A 12,556-nucleotide genomic window follows, 5' to 3' on the forward strand; every position below is an offset into this window, starting at 1 on the left:
GGGTGATGAAACTAAGGTTCAAAGGAACACTGGACTGGTTATTTCTAAATATAGAAGCAATACTTTGATCTATAGGTCACCAAAGCACATACCTTTCCTTAGGTTATTCTGAAATATTGTAAAAGAGAAAAGAAAATAATAAAAAGGTCTTTGTTGGGAAAATAAAGGTCAGGAACCACAGGACCATCTGGCTGTGGTCTTACAAACCCATGGAGTTTATTAAATAATAATCGACTAACAATTCATTATTAATCAAAGGAATACACAACAGACAAATCATAACTTTTTTGTTTATATGAGAAAGCCAAAGTTATCAGCCTTAGTTCAAATGAGAGCACGCATATTAACAAAAATATGAGGATGATTTAACTGGGGCAGGAATTTCCCCCATTACATTTATGATTCTTAATAAATTTTAAAAATTTGCTCTAGAAAATAGGGTAAAGAGCCTCACTGTTAGCTTTGTAGACTTTTTTCTTGTTTGATTTTTGCAGTACGCGGGCCTCTCACTGTTGTGGCCTCTTCCGTTGCGGAGCACAGGCTCCGGACACACGGGCTCAGCGGCCACGGCTCACGGGCCCAGCCGCTCCACGGCATGTGGGATCTTCCCGGACCGGGGCACGAACCCATGTCCCCTGCATCGGCAGGCGGACTCCCAACCACTGCGCCAGCCGGGAAGCCCTGTAGACTTTTTTAGAAATTCAGGAACTTGATTTGGAACCAATGGTTGGTTGACCCTCTACCTATTTGAGTAAATGAAACATTTTCACCAAATGCCATTAAGACAAATTAAAAGTAGATCCAGAATTAAAACCCATTTCTTCTGTCCCCCTAGATCATTAGTCTCATGATTATTTTGCCCCTTTGCCTCTTCTTTCATGGCCCAAATACAATTTAACATTAAATCCATTTTATGCCTTTAACCTCATCTCCATATATATATTTTTGTTTATAAAAAGTCTTAGTATAAAATCTAAGACAAGAAGTCAGAGTAACAGAGAAAGGTCATAACTAGTAAAGGGAATTTTAGATATTATTTTTAGTCATTTTACTTAAGACTGTTTAAGAATATCTTTCTCTAATGAATTAAAATTTGTATTAATTTCAGAAAGTTGTATAGGAATAAAATAGAAAGGAATGATAGTGACAAATGTATTGGCTTATATAACTCAAAAGTTAAGGGATAGTTTGCTTCCAACTCAGCTGGATCCAGGTGCTCTAATAATGTTTTCAGGGCTCTGCACCTCCTCTACATTTCTTGGTGCTGCTCTCTTCTGTGGAGACTTCATTCTTAAACAGACTTCCCTCACACAGTTTGCAAGATAACCAAAAGCAGCACCAGGGTTAAGTGGTTTTGAAACTTGCCTTTCCAGATTTACTAGAAGGTGTCCTTTGAAATAACTCTGAAGGGTACTGCTCTAGTCATGTCTACCACACTTAGATCAATATTTGTGGACACAGGGTACCATGTCTGCCCAAAACCAAGTCACTCATTCATACCCACAACCACAGGTGGCTCTGTGATTGGCAGTCTCCAGAAACTATATGAGCTGGGGAAGAGGCAATTCCTCAAGCTAAGGGAAACTGGACAAACATCTTTCCATTACAACTCTCCATAGAAAAGACTACTGAGATTATAAAAGGCCATTTATTTGACAAAACACCATCACAGTAGTCCCTCTACTCAATAACCTACATTTTGCTTAAGGTTAAACTATCCCTAAAAATAAAGGCTATATATCAATATTTTATATCCTAAGCAGTTAGAACTTATAATGTATCTCTTTTCCTAATGCAGTCAATGGAAAATTATGTGGCCTGTTCTCTCATGTAGTAATGATCATATCAATGATACCTATAATATCATTATCAATGCACTTTCCACAAGAGCAGCCTCAGAAAGTTTTGCTTTCACCCTCACGATCTTTTACATTTTTCTTAATATAATATGCAGTTTAAGACTTGGAAAGGTCAATTCTCTAGGTAAAAATCAGCTTCTACATGTGGGTTCTGATACTTGCCTGAGATTCTCTTGGATTGATAGATAGCAAGGAGATGATATCCTATAGTCCCTCAATCCCGGAGGAGAAGGAGGAAATGATTTGCATTCTAACAAGTACCACTTTGTACTAAGCATCTGGGATGAGAGAGTAAAACTCAGATGAATAAGTTACAGGCTACCTGTCCTCCTCAACTTTTAATCTTTTCCTTATGTTCATTCATCTGCATTTATTCATCTCTGAATCCCTAACATCTAAAACGGCTCCAGGCATTGATAGGAGTTCAATAAGATTTCTCTTAAGGAGGAAAGAGTGACAAGAAAATCAATGATTATAATGCAGAATATCAAGTTCTTTGATGGAAGTAGAACAGAGGAGAACTAATCAAGCCTCAGGAGGTACCATGAAGTATTTACATAAGAAGCTATGGGAGCCGATCCACAATGGACCTCTTACACTCCTACACATCTTTCTGAGTATGTAAAAATTGCAAGGTACTGATCTTGATGGTTCTTTCATCCAGACCACTTCTTGGGATTGAGTATGTGGTTATAAATCCTGAAAATTAGAAAACACAGCACAGGAATGCACTGTGAGGTCCTACAATGCACCTGGTCTTGTTCTGTGCGAATTGCTTACACTTGCTATAAAAGGAGAGGAAATTTACCCTAAAATGACACCCAGCAATATGGAGATATATATGTACAAATTAATTCAATGTAGCATTGTTTGCATTGTTTGTAATCTCTTACGTGCCTTTAAATTGAGGAGTGGTTGAGGAAGTTGTGGTATATTTAAAAAATGAACTGCTGTGTATCTATAAAAAAATGAAATTCTATGAACCAACATGGAGAAGTTTCCAGGATATATTGTTAAGTGTAAAAGCAAAGTATATAAAAGTATCTTTAGAAGAAAATAAATAGGAAAATACACCGCTATCTACTCATTTTAAAGAAAATGAAGAAAAAATAAACAGAGACTAGTGGGATTGCTTACCTACAAGGAGTGGGTGAGAACAAAGTGAAAATGATGAAAGAAATGTGCTGGAGGGGTGAAGACACTTCTCTGAATATACGGTTTGTACAGTTCTGGCTTCTGCAACCATGTTAATGTTCTGCACACTCAAGAATATCACATTTTTTAAAAAATCAGCAGGGTTGGGCACAAACCCTAGGACCACAAAACAAACGAATCAAACCATGTTTCAAATGAATGACATAACCTCACTGAAAGAGGAAAACAGAAAAATAACTTTTGAATATAATATTTATAGAAACGTAAACAAATACTGACTTTCTGTATATTCTAGGATTAAACAAATTGGTAAATATATTATACATAGATATCTACAACTTACTTTCAAATGATTCGGAATAAAATTCATAATTACGTGTGTGTGTATTATAAGGTCAAATACAAATTAAAAATAAGAGGCTTAATTTTCCTTATTGAAAATAAGGAAAGGGGCACACTTCCCTTTTTTTAGAACATTTACTTTAGAAAATATTTAATTGTAGACTCTTTCTCTGTCTTTTTGAAATGTATGTAAATCTTTCAAGAGGCTAAATATGACTCTTACCAGCTGGATAATGACACAACAATATATACAGTTAATATATATATAAGAAGATGAGATTATATACATACATATGACGTATATACATGATAATATGTATAAGAAGATGTGATATTAGATATAATATAGAAATAGAATATAATCTATATATATGTAGAGTAAGACAGAATATTATTCATCCATGAGAAAGAAGGAAATCCTGTCATTTGTGACAACACGCATGAGAACATTATCCTAAGAGACCTTGAGAGCATTATTCTAAGTGACAAAAGTCAGCCAAAGACTAATACTGTATGAGATAATGTATATGTAGAATGTAAAAACTGAACTTATAGAAACAGAGGGTAGAATCATAATGGCTGTCAAGCCCTGGGGCGGTAAGGGAGATGAAGAGATATATTGGTCAAATGGTACAAACTTCCAGTTATAAGATGAATAAGTTCTGGGAAAGTTAATGTACAGCATGGTGACTACAGTTAACAATTCTGTATTATGTACTCGAAAGTTGCTAAGAGAGTTGATCTTAAAAGTCCTCACCATAAAAAAGAAATGGTAATTATGTGAATTAATGGAGATATTAACTAACCCTACTGTGTTAATCATTTTGCAATCTATAAGTGTATCAAGTCATCATTATACTTAATGTTATATGTCAATTATATCTCAAAAAAGCTGGAAAATTTTTCTTTTCCAAAAAAAAAAAAAAAAAAAAAAAATGAGTGTTTCTTATGCTACCTATGTTACAGGTTCTTCACCGTAATGCACCCTGCTGCATGTTCAGGCTTCACCTGGCCCTTCACATCAACCTGTAGGATTTGGATCTTGGGTAATTGGCATGAATGGATAGCCATTAGGAAGATTGCTTTAATGAATGTAGCATGATTATATCAATTGGTGTTATTAGCACATATATTAATAAAGGCTTGCAATGAAGCAGGTAGAGTGAGTGAGGAGAAACCACTCTTAGTAAAGTAGAAATGAGAAAAAGAGAATGAGAAAGTAGGATTCTTGACACATTCCATGTCCCAAAGGAAGCTTGGAAGGCTTTGAATGTCAATTCTTAGACCTGCAGTCAATGGCATCGTTCTAGTAGGGACTGGTATCTGTGATGTTTTCATCAAGAAGATGATTGAAGCATACTTTTTCAGGTGGAACAATACTTATTGAATAGCCAAGTGGTTGCTAACACTGTAAATCATGTCAAGATAGACCTTATTTCAAATTTTAGTTTTAGCCATATGCATTACCTCATGCAGTCCTCATATGTAGGCATATTACAGAACAGAAAATAATACGAAGGTTAAGTAATTGAACGAAGTCCGGCATATTTAGTACTGTGCTTGGTGTGTAATAAATATTAATAATTTCAATAGGTAGCTAATTATTATAATGAAGAGAAAGATGATGATGATTCTATGGTTACCTATGTAAGCCACTGAACAAAGACATAAACAAAATATCCCTAAACCTCTCAAAGTTCTCACAAAATGATGAAAAACACTTATATGTTAGGAAGTAGACTCAGAAATGTTAATTGACTTGCACAAGGTTACACACTAATGATTGATGACGCTGGAATTTGAGTTCATATCTGTCTCGATACAAAGACAGTATCTTAATGACATTTTGCATATCTATACTGAACTCCATCAGCATTCAACTATTTTATGCAGCCTGTGCAAAAGTCCCTCCTCCTTCCCATACACCAACCGGAATAGCTTCAGGGTATTTGGTTTCCACACATAAGTGTCCTTGCCTTAAAGCAGAATGTTTGCCCTTTAAATAGGATGAACATGCCTTTTGGTCTCACAACTATATCTGTGAGAGACACGGATTAGCCTTGACATCCGTTACTAATTTATGACTTTAAGGATCAAAATGCTTTAAAATGGTTAAAGCTCAATCCTATATGTTTAGATGGGGAAGCTAGGAATAAATAGTTCATTTTTGCTATAGCCACTTAAAACTTAATTTAATAAACGGCTATTATAAACCAGTCCCTGACAAAAGTTGTACACATTTTATCTTACTTAGTATTTTTTTTAAAATGCCTTCTGGCTTGGTTATTTTAACATAGTAACAAGTATTTTAAAGGTAATACCAGGAAAGGACCTTCAAGATGGTGGAGGAGTAAGATGTGGAGATCACCTTCCTCCCCACAAATACATCAAAAAATACATCTATATGTGGAACAGCTCCTACAGAATGCCTACTGAATGCTGGCAGAAGACCTGAGACCTCCCAAAAGGCAAGAAACTCCCCACGTACCTGGGTAGGGCAAAAGAAAAAAGAAAAAACAGAGACAAAAGAATAGCGAAGGGACCTGCACCTCTGGGAGGGAGCTGTGAAGGAGGAAAGGTTTCCACACACTAGGAAGCCCCTTCACTGGTGGAGACTGCGGGTGGCAGAGCGGGGAAGCCTTGGAGCCACGGAGGAGAGGGCAGCAACAGGGGTGCAGAGGGCAAGGCGGAGAGATTCCCGCACAGAGGATCGGTGCCGACCAGCACTCAACAGCCCGAGAGGCTCGTCTGCTCACCAGCTGGGGCAGGCGGGAGCTGGGAGCTGAAGCTCCGGCTTCGGAGGTCGGATCCCAGGGGGAGGACTGGGGTTGGCTGCGTGAACACAGCCTGAAGGGGGCTAGTGCACCACAGATAGCATGGAGGGAATCCAGGAAGAAGTCTGGAACTGCCTAAGAGTCAAGAGACCATTGTTTGGGGGTGCACGAGGAGAGGGGATTCAGAGCACCACCTAAACGAGCTTCAGAGATGGGCACAAGCTATGGTTATCAGAGTGGACACCAGAGACGGGCATGAAACACTAACGCTGCTGCTGCAGCTACCAAGAATCCTGTGTGCAAGCAAAGGTCACTATCCACACCTCCCCTCTCTGAAGCCTGTGCAGCCCGCCACTGCCAGAGTCCCGTGACCCAGGGACAACTTCCGCGGGAGAACACACAGCGTGCCTCAGGCTGGTGTAACTTCACGCCGGCCTCTGCCACTGCAGGCTTGTCCCGCATTCCATACCCATCCCTCCCCAGAGCCTGAGTGACCCAGAACCCCCTAATCAGCCACTCCTTTAACCCCCTCCTGCCTGGGGGAAGAACAGATGCCAGAGGGTGACCTAAATGAAGAGGTGGGGCCAAATCCAAATCTGAACCCCAGGAGCTGTGCAAACAAAGAAGAGAAAGGGAAATTTCTCCATGCAGCCTCAGGAGCAGCAGATTAAATCTCCACAATCAACTTGATGTACCCTGCATCAGTGGAATACCTGAAAAGACAACGAATCATCACAAAATGGAGGTGGTGGACTTTGGGAGCAACTGTAGACTTGGGGATTGCTGTATGCGAAAGACTAGTTTCTGATTTATATGTTTATCTTAGTTTAGTTTTTACGCTTGCTTTCATTCGTGGATTTGTTTATTGGTTTGGTTGCTCTCTTTTTATTAATTTTTTACATTTAATAATATCTTTTAGTTTTTATTTTAAAAACTTTATTTTATATAATAACTGAACTTATTTATTTTCTTTCTTTTTTTTCTCCCTTTTCTTCTAAGCAGTGTGGTGACACACAAAGGTGGTCTTGGTGCTACAGCTGGGTGTCAGGCCTGAGCCTCTAAGGTGGGAGAGCCGAGATCAGGACATTGGACCACCAGAGAACTCCTGGCTCAACGTAATATCAATTGGTGATAGCTCACCCAGATATCTCTGTCTCAATGCTAAGACCCAGCTCCACTCAACGACCAGCAAATTCCAGTGCTGGACACCCCATGCTAAACAACTAGCAAGACAGGAACACAAGCCCACCAATTAGCAGAGAGGCTGCTTAAAATCATACTAAGTTCAGAGACACCCCAAAACACACCACTGGACATGGTCCTGCCCACCAGAAAGGCAAGATCCAGCCTCATCCACCAGAACACAGGCACCATCCCCTCCACCAGGAAGCCTACACAAGCCACTGGACCAACTTTACCCACTGGGGGTAGACACCAAAAACAATGGGAACTACAAACCTGAAGCCTGTGAAAACGAGACCCGAAACACAGTAAGTTAAGCAAGATGAGAAGGCACAAAAATATGCAGGAGATGAAGGAGCAAGGTAAACACCCACCAGACCAAACAAATGAAGAGGAAATAGGCAGTCTACTTGAAAAAGAATTCAGAGTAATGATAGTAAAGATGGTCCAAAATCTTGGAAATAGAATGGAGAAAATAGAAGAAATGTTGAACAAGAACCTAGAAGAACTAAAGAGCAAACAAACAATGATGAACACAATAAGTGAAATTAAAAATTCTCTAGAAGGAATCAATAGCAGAATAACTGAGGCAGAAGAACGGATAAGTGACCTGGAAGATAAAAGAGTGGAAATAAGTATTGCAGAGCAGATTAAAGAAAAAAGAATGAAAAGAATTAAGGACAGTCTCAGAGAGCTTTAGGACAACATTAAATGCACAAACATTCGAATTATAGAGGTTCAAGAAGAAGAAGAGAAATAGAAAGGGACTGAGAAAATATTTTAAAAGATTATAACTGAAAACTTCCCTAAAATGGGGAAGGAAATAGTCAATCAAGTCCAGGAAGTGCAGAGAGTCCCATAGAGGATAAATTCAAGGAGAAACACACCAAGACACACACTAATCAAACTATCAAAAATTAAATACATAGAAAAAATATTAAAAGCAGCAAGGGAAAAGCAACAAATGACATACAAGCTAACACCCATAAGGTTAACAGCTGATCTTTCAGCAAAAATTCTGCAAGCAAGAAGGGAGTGGCAGGGCATATTTAAAGTGATGAAAGGGAAAAACCTACAACCAAGATTACTCTACTCAGCAAGAATTTCATTCAGAGTTGACAGAGAAATTAAAACCTTTACAGACAAGCAAAAGCTAAGAGAATGCAGCACCACCAAACCAACTTCACAACAAACGCTGAAGAAACTTCTATAGGCAGGAAACACAAGAGAAGGAAAAGACCTACAAAAATGAACCCAAAACAATTAAGAAAACGGTAATAGGGACATACATATTGATAATTACCTTAAATGTAAATGGATTAAATGCTCCAACCAAAAGACAGAGACTGGCTGAATGGATACAAAAACAAGACCCATATATATGCTGTCTACAAGAGACCCACTTCAGACCTAGGGACACACACAGACTGAAAGTAAGGGGATGGAAAAAGATATTCCATGAAAATGAAAATCAAAAGAAAGCTGGTGGGCTTCCCTGGTGGTGCAGTGATTGAGATTCCCCCTGCTGCTGCAGAGGACGTGGGTTCGTGCCCCAGTCTGGGAGGATCCCACATGCCGCAGAGCGGCTGGGCCTGTGAGCTATGGCCGTTGGGCCTGCGCGTCTGGAGCCTGTGCTCTGCAATGGGAGAGGCCACAGCAGTGAGAGGTCCGTGTACAGCAAAAAAAAGAAAAAAAAAAAAAAAGAAAGCTGGAGTAGCAATTCTCATATCAGAAAAAATAAACTTTAAAATAAAGACTATTACAAGAGACAAAGAAGGACACTACATACTGATCAAGGGATCACTCCAACAGAATACACTTTCTTCTCAAGTGCTCATGGAACATTCTCCAGGACAGATCATATCTTACGTCACAAATCAAGCCTTGGTAAATTTAACAAAATTGAAATCATATAAAGTATCTTTTCTAACCACAACACTTTGAGACTAGATATCAATTACAGGAAAAAAAAAACTGTAAAAAAATACAAACACGTGGAGGCTAAACAATACGCTACTAAATAACCAAGAGATCACTGAGGAAATAAAAGTGGAAAAAAAAATACCTAGAAACAAATGACAATGGAAACACGACGGCCCAAAAACTATGGGATGCAGCAAAAGCAGTTCTAAGAGGGAAGTTTATAGCAATACAACCTTACCCCAAGAAACAATAAAAAATTCAAATAAACAACCTAACCTTACAATTAGAGAAAGAAGAACAAAAAAACTCCCAAAGTTGGCAGAAGGGAAGAAATCATAAAGATCAGATCAGAAATAAATGAAAAAGATGAAGGAAATGATAGCAAAGATCAATAAAACTAAAAGCTGTTTCTTTTAGAAGGTAACAAAATTGATAAACCATTAGCCAGACTCATCAAGAAAAAAAGGGAGAAGACTCAAATCAATAGAATTAGAAGTGAAAAAGGAGAAGTAACAACTGACACTGCAGAAATAGACAGATCATGAGAGATTACTACAAGCAACTATATGCCAATAAAATGGACAACCTAGAAGAAATGGACAAATTCTTAGAAAAGCACAACCTTCTGAGACTGAACCTGGAAGAGATAGAAAATATAAACAGACCAATCACAAGCAATGAAATTGAAACTGTGATTTAAAATCTCCAACAGGGCTTCCCTGGTGGTGCAGTGGTTGAGAGTCTGCCTGCTAATGCAGGGGACACGGGTTCAAGCCCTGGTCTGGGAGGATCCCACATGCCGCAGAGCAACTAGGCCTGTGAGCCACAACTACTGAGCCTGCGCGTCTGGAGCCTGTGCTCTGCAACAACAGAGGCCACGATAGTGAGAGGCCCGCACACCGCGATGAAGAGTGGCCCCCGCTTGCCACAACTAGAGAAAGCCCTTGCACAGAAACGAAGACCCAACACAGCAAAAATAAATAATAAATAAAATTAATAAAAGGCAGAAAAGATGATAGTGTGCCCCGAGCACACTATTAAAAAAAAAAAAAAGAAGACTATTAAGTAGCTTGTGAGCAGCACTGTGATGGGGCTTTTAAAAATAATAATAAAAAAAAAATAAAATCTCCAACAAATAAAAGCCCAGGGCCAGATGGCTTCACAGGCAAATTCTATCAAAAATTTAAGGAAGAGCTAACACCTACCCTTCTCAAACTCTTCCAAAATATAGCAGAGGGAGAAACACACCCAAACTCATTCTACGAGGCCACCATCACTCTGATACCAAAACCAGACAAAGATGTCACAAAAAAAGAAAACTACAGGGCAATATCACCGATGAGCATAGATGAAAAAATCCTCAACAAAATACTAGCCAACAGAATCCAGTAGCACATTAAAAGGATCATCAACCATGATCAAGTGGGGTTTATCCCAGGAATACAAGGATTCTTCAATATACGCAAATCAGTCAATGTGATAAACCATATTAACAAAGTGAAGGAGTAAAAGCATATGATCATCTCAGCAGATGCAGAAAACCCTTTTGACAAAATTCAACACCCATTTATGATATAATCTCTCCAGAAAGTAGGCAAAGAGGGAACTTACCTCAACATAATAAAGGCCATATATAAAACCCACAGCCAACATTTTTCTCATGCTGAAAAACTGAAACAACTTCCACTAAGATCAGGAAGAAGACAAGGTTGCCCACTCTCACCACTATTATTCAATATAGTTTTGGAAATTTTAGCCACAGCATTCAGAGATGAAAGAGAAATAAAAGGAATCCAAATTTTAAAAGAAGTAAAACTGTCACTGTTTGCAGGTGACATGACATTATACACACAGAAACCTAAAGATGCTACCAGAAAACTACAAGAGCTAATCAATGAATTTGGTAAAGTAGCAGGATACAAAATTAATGCACAGAAATCTCTTGTATTTCTATACATTAATGATGAAAAATCTGAAAGAGAAATAAAGGAAATACTCCCATTTACCATTGCAACAAAGAGTAAAAATACTTAGGAATAAACCTACCTAAGGAGACAAAAGACCTGTATGCAGAAAACTATATGAAAGAAATGAAAGGTAATCCAAACAGATGGAGAGATATGGATTCTCTGGATTCTTGGACTGGAAGAATCAACATTTTGAAAATGACTATACTACCCAAAGCAATCTACAGATTCAATGCAATCCCTATCAAACTACCAATGGCATTTTTCACAGAACTAGAACAAAAAATTTCACAGTTTGTATGGAAACACAAAAGACCCCGAATAGCAAAAGCAACCTTGAGAAAGAATTGTGGAATCAGGCTCCCTGATTTCAGACTATACTACAGAGCTACAGTCATCAAGACAGTATGGTACTGGCACAAAAACAGAAATATAGATCAATAGAAAGGATAGAAAACCCAAATATAAATGCACACACATATGGTCACCTTATCTTTGATAAAGGAGACAAGAATATACAATGGAGAAAAGACAGCCTCTTCAATAAGTGTTGCTGGGAAAACTGGACAGCTACATGTAAAAGAATGAAATTAGAACACGCTCTAACACCATACACAAAAATAAACTCAAAATGGATTAAAGGCCTAAATGTAAGGCCAGACACTATAATTCTCTTAGAGAAAAACAAAGGCAGAACACTGTATGACATAAATCACAGCAAGATCCTTTTTGATCCACCTCCTAGAAAATGGAAATAACAAAAATAAAGAAGTGGGACCTAATGAACTTAAATGCTTTTGCACAGCAAAAGAAACCATAAACAAGACGAAAAGGCAACCCTCAGAATGGGAGAAAATATTTGCAAATGAAGCAACAAAGGATTAATCTCCAAAATTTACAAGCAGCTCATGCAGCTCAATATCAAAAAAACAACCCAATCCAAAAATGGACAGAAGACTTAAAAAGACATTTCTCCAAAGAAGATATACAGATGGCCAACAAACACATGAAAGAATGCTCAACATCATCAATCATTAGAGAAATGCAAATCACAACTACAATGAGATATCATCTCACACCGGTCAGAATGGCCATCATCATCAAAAAAGCTACAAACAATAAATGCTGGAGAGGGTGTGGAGAAAAGGGAACCCTCTTGCACTGTTGGTGGGAATGTAAATTGATACAGCCACTATGGAGAGCAGTATGGAGGTTCCTTAAAAAACTAAAAATAGAACTACCATATGACCCAGCAATCCCACCACCGGGCATATACCCTGAGAAAACCATAATTCAAAAAGAGTTAGGCATAGAATGTTCATTGCAGCACTATTTACAATAGCCAGGACATGGA

This window comes from Monodon monoceros, unplaced genomic scaffold (assembly GCF_005190385.1).
Source record: "Monodon monoceros isolate NGI ecotype Baffin Bay Population unplaced genomic scaffold, NGI_Narwhal_1 Super_Scaffold_10, whole genome shotgun sequence".
NCBI lineage: Eukaryota > Metazoa > Chordata > Mammalia > Artiodactyla > Monodontidae > Monodon > Monodon monoceros.